General features: G+C 38.0%; 1 non-coding gene across 1 annotated transcript; it reads left to right on the top strand.

Moving 5' to 3' along the window:
* Positions 1–1,309: 1,309 nt before the first annotated feature.
* Positions 1,310–1,416, top strand: LOC127125150 (small nucleolar RNA R71). The gene has a single exon (XR_007804608.1). It is a non-coding gene; the product is annotated as a small nucleolar RNA R71 (small nucleolar RNA).
* Positions 1,417–7,027: the final 5,611 nt, after the last annotated feature.

Here is a 7,027-nt window from a genome sequence, read left to right as displayed (position 1 = left end):
TAAATCGCATAAGGCTTTGTCGATGACAAATTTTCCTATGTGACAGGGTATAGAGAAACTACCCGGGTCTTTGAGTTTAGGAGGCATATTCTGGATTATAGCGCTACATTCAGCGGTGAGTGTAACGGTTTCACTATCTTCAAGTTTCCTTTTATTAGAAAGAATTTCTTTTAAGAACTTAGCATATGAGGGCATCTGCGTAATAGCTTCTGTAAACGGAATTGTGACGTTTAATTGTTTCAGTAGGTCAACAAATTTTTTAAATTGGCCCGCATCTTTGGTTTTAATAAGCCTTTGAGGGTAAGGGATAGGTGGTTTATAAGGTGATGGAGGTACATAAGGTTCCTTCTTTTCTACGGTTTCCTTATTACTCTCTTCCTTTTCCTTAGGTTTATTTTCTTCCTCAGTTGACTTTTTAGAGTTTTGGTTTTCTATCCTTGGGTCAGACGGTCCTTCCACTTCCGTTCCACTTCTTAGTATAATTGCATGAGCGTGGCTTCTCGGGTTAGGTTGGGGTTGGCCAGGAAATGTACCAGTTGGGGCAGCAGTAGGCGCTTGTTGTTGAGCTACTTGTGATATTTGCGTTTCCAGCATTTTGTTATGGGTAGCCAGGGCATCTACTTTACTTGCTAGTTGTTTAATTTGTTCGCCAGTGTGTACATTCTGGTTTAAGAAATCTTTATTGGTTTGCTGTTGAGAAGCTATAAAGTTTTCCATCATGATTTCCAAGTTGGATTTCCTAGGGGTGTTATTGTTAGGTGTAGATGGGATCGGCTTTTGATATCCCGGAGGTATAGCTGGGGCTTGATTTGGAGATTGTCCAGGTGCGTATAAAGCATTATTACTCTTATATGAAAAATTGGGATGATTCTTCCAGTTTGAGTTGTAGGTATGCGAGTAGGGGCTTCCTTGAGCATAGTTTACTTGCTCCGCTTGGATTCCTGTTAGGAATTGACAATCTGCTGGAGTGTGACCTTGGATTCCACAGACTTCGCAATTCTGAGTTATGGCAACCACGGTGGCTGGAGGTGATACATTTAAACTTTCAATTTTCTGGACCAGAGCATCCACTTTTGCATTAACATGATCAAGGTTACTTATCTCGTACATGCCAGTTTTCGTTTGGGGTTTTTCCACCATTGTTCGTTCGCTTCCCCACTGATAGTGGTTTTGGGCCATGCTTTCGATAAGTTGGTAAGCATCAGCATAAGGTTTGTTCATTAGTGCACCACCTGCGGCGGCATCTATTGTTAACCTCGTGTTGTACAAGAGACCATTATAGAAGGTATGAATTACTAACCAGTCCTCTAAACCATGGTGTGGACAAAGTCTCATCATGTCTTTGTATCTTTCCCATGCTTCGAAAAGAGACTCGTTATCTTTCTGTTTAAATCCATTTATCTGGGCTCTTAACATAGCTGTTTTGCTCGGCGGAAAATATCGGGCAAGAAAAACTTTCTTTAACTCGCTCCATGTGGTGACTGAGTTGGAAGGAAGAGACTGGAGCCATCTTCTAGCGCTATCTCTTAACGAGAAAGGAAAAAGACAAAGTCGAATTGCCTCTGAAGTGACACCGTTAGCTTTAACAGTATCAGCGTATTGGACAAATACGGATAAATGAAGGTTTGGATCCTCGGTAGGATTTCCAGAGAATTGGTTCTGTTGCACTGCCTGCAACAGTGAAGGTTTAAGTTCGAAGTTGTTTGCTTTGATTGCGGGTGGAGCAATACTCGAATGCGGCTCATCTTGCGATGGAGCGGCGTAATCTCGAAGAGCATGAGCTGGTTCTGCCATCTCGGGTATCGGCGAAGGAAGAAGATTTTTGAGATCAGGAAGTTCGACAGAAGGGAGATTGTTTGCAGCACGATATTCCCGAATTCGTCGTAAGACTCAGAGATATAGTTCGATATCGTTGATTCGTAAGTAGAACGGCTCGCCTTGTGAGCGAGTATGTGGCATCCAAATCAATGAATGAAAGAAAAGAAAAAGAAAAAGCCTTAGTCTCTACAGCGTAACAGAAGAGTTACGATATCGACTAAATAAAAGACCCTGGCAACGGCGCCGAAAACTTGATCGCGACTTTATGAGTCGAATTTGGGGTACAAACTGCAAGTGCACAATTTTATCGCGTAGTTTTAAAAGATATCGATCCCACAGGGACTTATGAATCGATATACCGTTTTCTAAGGTTACTTCGTAAAGCTAAGGCGGGTAATACTTTGATTGTTTGGGGAAAAGTTAAAACTAAAAAAATAAGATCTAAATTAAATATCAAATAAACGGATATCGGTATGTAGTTCGTCGTAATTAGGGGATCAATTCTTCGTTGGTTTCTTGGTTTTAAAATAAATCCTTTCAGTTGACACTATTGATTAAAAGTCTTATCTCAAACTCTCGCTCTGTTGAATAAACTATGATTTTATATTAACGTAGCTGTCACTTATTAGTTACGTCAAAAACCACTTTTTGAAAACAATAGGATCCGTAGAAACTCTTTTTAAGAAAACACTAATCGTTTAAACACCCTTGTCTCAAACTCTCGCTCTGTTGACTTAGGTTATACAATTAAATTCAAATGCTTAACTCTCGTCCTCACATTCAACCTTTAAAAATACTTTTTGAAAAAGATTAGAATTTAATTAACTCTAAAAATTGCTTTCGCCCTGATCTAGAATTAATGTCCAATTTACACTGTCCAGTTAAAAACTCAAAGTCTCGTTCTATTGATTTTAACTTCTTTATGCATTTTACTTTCGTACAAAAACCTTGTTATTAAACCTGTAAATTGAGACCGTAAAAAGAGTGATTTTAATTTTAAACTTAATTAAACCAACTTAGTTTTGATTCCTTCATTCCGCTTACTCTACATACCGACACCTAAATAAATTAGCCAGACATGCTAAACAGATCTAAATAATTATCATGCATTAACAAATTCATCTCAGGCAAATAATATAAATCAACAATAAAGCAGGGGATATATAAATGCAAACAATAATTAAAGAACCTGAGTAATTAACAGCAGTCTTGAACATCCACCACAGACCGGTTGGATTTGTTCTTGAATTCTTCAATCAGACAGAAAAATAAAAGCGAAGGAATAAAAATCTAGGGTCTAACGTAAGGTTAGATCTAGTGAAAGGTACACAATAGTTTCCGGTGTAGAAACTACTGTGCGAAAAATTAATTAATTGCTGGAAAAGAAAATAGAAATTGCAAAAGAAACAATATAAAAGTTGTAAAAAAAATAATGCTGTAAAATATGCTTATGCTGCTGGAAGAGAAAAAGTGCGAAAAAGAGAAAACGGCGAAGAAGCAAAACGTCCGTAGGGTTTGCCAAAAACTACTATTTATATTGGTCCCTTCTTGTAACTGCTTCCAAAGGTCTTCGCGTAAAGGGTCTTCTCGTGGCAAATGGTCAGGCGTAACAATAGGCCTCAACGTCTTTGTTGCGCCTCTGAAGCCAAAAATATAGGAGAATGGTGTGACGTCCGTCACACCATGTGTTACGCTCGTAACACAAGTGGGTAAAGCGTGACGCTCGTCACAACCTATGTGACGCTCGTCACAGGTGCAACGCCTGTGCTTTTGGGCTGGGCTTTGGCTTTTGATATTTGCTTCTTTTCATTCCTTTTTTCACCTCCTTTTCTTCCTTTTTTACTTGTGCTTCAAATAGACTACCTGAGATAAATAGAAAGAAAATACCGAGTAATATCGAATAAAATGAAATAAATTGAAGTAAGTAATAATATAATTTAATTAAATTGAGTCCTAGAATGTTATATCATTTCATGTTATCAATCCCATCATTGCGTGTCTTGATGGAAGCCAAGTTGACTGAAGCTGAATGGTGTCAAACCAGATATGACCAGCTACATTTAATTGAAGAGAAGAGGTTGACTTCCATGTGTTATGGTCAGTTATATCAGTAGCGAATGAAGAAGGCATTTGATAAGAAGGTCATGCCTCATGTATTTAGAGAAGGAGACCTTGTGATCAAGAAGATTCTTTTTTCAAACTTGATGCCAGGGCAAAATAGACTCCTAATTATGAAGACCCATATGTTGTTAAGAGAGCCTTTTCAGACGGTGCTTTGATTCTTACAACTATGGATGGTAACGAGTTCACTCGTCTTGTGAATGCTGATGCAGTCAAGAAATACTTCGCATATAAAAAGAAAAGAAAAACTCGCTAAGTTGAAAACCCGAAAGGGTGGATTAGGCAAAAATGAGCGTCTCAGTGGATTGAAAACCCGAAAGGGCGGTCCAGGCAAAAATTAGAGACATATAACATAAAATTCATCCCGATAGATTGAGTACCCCACCTTGGGGCAATCTATGCCAAAATTAGGGATTATGGAAAGTAACTGCATTCGGTTAATCCCTAGTCATGAGAGCATTTTTGAGCAAGTCAGCCAGTTTTGATTCATCATTCTCAACCGAAGCCAAGACTGCAGCAGATGCTGAAGTTGGTAGAAGGATTAGTGATCATTGTGTTCAATGTAGCCTTTTTCCATGTAAATTACCATTTTCAACTTTTGTAAAGATCTATGGAGTCTTGTCATTTATAGAGTACCATTATATTAAATAAAGTTGAGCTTTTCATCCAATTATTTTTTCTCTTAATTATTTATCAACTAAATTGAATTGAATTTTATGATGATAATTTTGAAATAAATTAATAAATAAAAATCATTTTTCTTAAATAATAGAAGCAATTACTTTGAAAAAGCAATCAATTTCAGTAAGGAATATCAACAACAATCTAAGAAGCATTGTTGGTGTTCCCTAAGAGGTTGGTTTGGTAACCTTTTCCTTCCCAACAGTAAGTCAGGTTTCCTCATCTGAGTTCGTGGGCAACCGCCGCAGTTGATTGGTAGGCTCACATCTTCAACAGTTTGACTTAGATCCCGTACAGAGTTTTTTCTCTTGTAGTCCCCGACGGAGTTCATTTCTGATTCTCGGCAGTGTTGATTTTGAGCAAGTATTTTATTTGGTTCCCTGCGAGGTTTTCTCCCATGGTGTTGACCTAAAATTCCCTGCAAAATTGACAATTTAGATCCTCGGCGGATCTTTTCTCTTTCCCCAGCCAGGTTTGAGATATTCAGAGCCATATGATTTGCATCCTTCCCGAACATGCTTCTCCAGTTGGTGTTGCCATTTTGTCGAGATCAACCGAGTGTTGTAACGATGATTCAAATCGATGACATTTGTATCCTTTGCGATAGTTTTGTCAGTACAATCATCAATTATATACATATATATTCATACATTAGATAATTCATTATGCATTTATTATTGCATTTGATTCCTTTATTTTGATCCTCTATTTTGGTGATATTAGTTCCCCATGCAGGTTTGGTGTGTCCTTCCTTCTTCAATTATAGAGTGTTGACACCCTTACGCAGAAAGAGTTTAACCTTTCTCATTCCCCACTAAGTTATTTCCTCGTGGATGATTATTATTCCAGTTTCCTCCCCAATTAATTATCTTGATGGAACCACTCCCCTTGAGTTATATACTCATTGGGTTGAGTCTTTGTTTGATCGTTTCTTCCTAGCTCTTACCTAGATAAATACTTTTGGTCCCCCCGAGAGTCTATAACCCAGTCACTGGTAATATTCTTTTTGATTTGTGAGTACTTTATTTTTTCCCAATACCCGGTAAAAGTAATTTACTTCCTATTTTTTCCCAGCATATTCATTTTCGCGTCTCCTCATGAAGTCTATCCTTGATATGTTCATCCTAACCGGTGATGGATATTATCCCTTTGTGGTTTTCTACCTAGTAAAAAGGTAGTTATAATCCCTACTTTTTAATTTCCCAGAGAGTTAATCCTTGATATGTTCATCCTAACCGATGACGAGTTTTCTCCTCTTTATGGTCTTCTACCCAGTAACCGGTAGTTGTAAATCCTGCTTCCCCTGCTGAGTCTATCCTTCATATGTTCATCCTAACCAGTGGCAAATATTCTCTCTCTAGTATTTTATCCAATATCTGATAGATGTAATTCCTACTCTTTCAGGTAGTCTATCCTTGATATGTTTACCCTAACTGGTAATGAATATTTTGCCCCTTTCCCCAAGTGGTCTATCCTTGATATGTTCATCCTAACCGATGATAAATATTCTTCCTCTGAGTCTATCCTTGACATGTTCAATTTAATCGGTGACATATATTCTTCTTCTTTGGTCTTCTGCCCAGTAATCGGTAGTTATAAATCCTATTTGATACTGTCCCCAATAGGCTATTCTTATCCAAGAACCGATAATGAATACACCTCCTTTTTCCTCAACTGGTCATCCTTGATATGTTTACCCTAATCGGTAACGGATACCTCTCTGTCAAAGTATATTAGCTTCCAACCGAGTAAATAGTAATAGATAATGTACTCCTGGTACTTCTGTGTTGAAGTTCATTCTTCCCCAATTGAGTTTGATTGTGTATTTCCTCAATGAAGTCACCATTCCCTGCTTGGTTCGAGTATTTCAGTTTGTTCTTATTTACCCGTTTCCCCTGCAGATTTTCCCTTATCCCTAGACTGAGTCCTTCAATTGATTTATTTTCATGGAACCCCCATCGTGTCTCCAGTAGTTTTCAAGTCGTAGCCTGACATATGAACAACTTTTATTCCCCAGAGTCTCTGTCTCCCCAGTGAGTTTTCCTTACGGAATGCATTATGCTCTTGTGGACTTTCAGTCTCTCCGAGTTCTTTCCCTTTGTGGAAATATTTTTCCATAAAGATTATTTTTAACATTCATATGCATCATGAGATCTCTTAGGGACCAAAATTTGTTTCTATATGTTGTTATTTAAGTCCATTTTACTGAGTCGATACGATGTTTTAACCTTCACATCCTCAGTTAGAATGTCCTTAAATAAGGGCAGCTGTAAGACCTTAATTTTGACCTTAATATCCCTCATGCTATCTCATCATATGCATTGGCTTTGGGATCACACCTTGGCATCCTCCTTACCCCTCATTCATTAGGTTTGCATTGGGAGAGATCACCAAGCACATTTTATTG

This window comes from Lathyrus oleraceus, chromosome 2 (genome assembly GCF_024323335.1).
Source record: "Lathyrus oleraceus cultivar Zhongwan6 chromosome 2, CAAS_Psat_ZW6_1.0, whole genome shotgun sequence".
Classification (NCBI taxonomy): domain Eukaryota; kingdom Viridiplantae; phylum Streptophyta; class Magnoliopsida; order Fabales; family Fabaceae; genus Lathyrus; species Lathyrus oleraceus.
The sequence above is the reverse complement of the archived record's forward strand: the minus strand, read 5'-3'. Positions and strand labels throughout refer to the sequence as shown.